Here is a 1482-nt window from a genome sequence, read left to right on the forward strand (position 1 = left end):
TGGGGGCTATAGTAGTGCTCACCTGTACAGTGCTTGTAGGCTTACAAGATGACTTGACATATGCCAAGTCTTTAGGACAGTGCTGGGACAATGCACAGTAGGCTCTGTGTTGAGTGTTGGAAATCCTTGCTCTTCGCCTCATCTCCATTTGTGAAAACCCGCCGGGAATCCAGCCCTCCCAGGCGCGAGCTGGAGTCTGGAGAGACTGTTACAAACTGCTGTTTAGCCTCCCGCCCTTTGCATTCCGTGCTCCTGAAAAACTTACTCTTAATGAAGTAATGTTCGCAGCGACCATTAAAAAATGCAATGCCGGGAGATCAAAGTACAACGTTTATTTTAGAGATTTGTTGTCATCACCAGGAGACACAGGTATCAAGGCCAAATGTCAGTTGCGTTACACAAATCCCCGCGCCGGGAAGAGCGTGTGGCTGCTCGGCCATAATGTAAAAAGACATCAAAGACCTAGCGCGCTGCAAAAGTGCGCAGCGGGGAGGGAAGGAGGGAGGGAGGGAGCCCGGGAGGGCCCAGCGCGCTCCAGACGGCGCGGGGGGCTGCGACGGCGGGGGTCAGTTCAAAGAGCTATCGGTTGGGGTGCGAGTTCGCAGGAGGGAAGACTTAATGGGCTTTCTTCTGTTGGTGGGTGTTTGTGCACAGGAGGACCCTGGAACTCCTCCGTGGTCCCCAGGGCGGAGATGAGGGGGAGGGAGGTCGGCGAATAGGGCGCAAACTTTAACCCGGGCGCCGCGGGGAGGTTGTATAGCAGCCGCTGGTGTCGAGGAGCCCCACTCCGCTGCTCTCCAAGCAGCAGGCGTCCGAGGTGGGAAGTTTGCCACGCTGTTGCTTTGCGGGCGGGCGGCGAGCGCGGACTGGATGCCACCTGCAGGAGGCGGGTAGGTGACTCCGCGGAGGCCCTCGCGCGATGGGTGGACCTGCTCTGCGCGCTCGGGCATCCACTCCAGAAAGAAAAGTGTTTGCTGGGAACTCCTGGTTGCTAGTTCGCGACCGAGCCTGGTATCTTGCCTCAGGCATTTCCTTGCAGCAACCAGGGAATCATGCCTCTGGAATCAATCCAGTAAACCAGCTCCAGTTGATTCCCCCCCCCTCCCTCCCCCACTGATTTAGGTCATTTCAACTAATTCTTAGTTCTTTGGATCTTTACAGCAGGGTGTTGCTTAAATGCCCAGATCTCGCCCGCTCTCTGCCGAAGGCCCAACCTTCCAGTTTCCTGCACCTGCCTACTTACAAGTACCACTCGTTGCTTTATTAAAGTGCTGGTAAGAAAGGGGGCGGAATTTCCCTGGCGCTCACGGGGCACTGTGCGTCGCAGGAGGATGCCTGTGCGTTTCTTTAGTCATTACAACCAAGTATTCTGAGAGCAGTCACTCTGCAACCCTTTGAAGTCGTACCAGGGCAGAAAGCTCCTATTGTTCTCCGCTCTCAAGGAAGGGATCAAACTTTGCCTCTTCAATTTGAAAGATTTTT

This window comes from Myotis yumanensis, unplaced genomic scaffold, assembly GCF_028538775.1.
Source record: "Myotis yumanensis isolate MYYU_CA2020_CCGP unplaced genomic scaffold, mMyoYum1.0.hap1 SCAF_8, whole genome shotgun sequence".
Classification (NCBI taxonomy): domain Eukaryota; kingdom Metazoa; phylum Chordata; class Mammalia; order Chiroptera; family Vespertilionidae; genus Myotis; species Myotis yumanensis.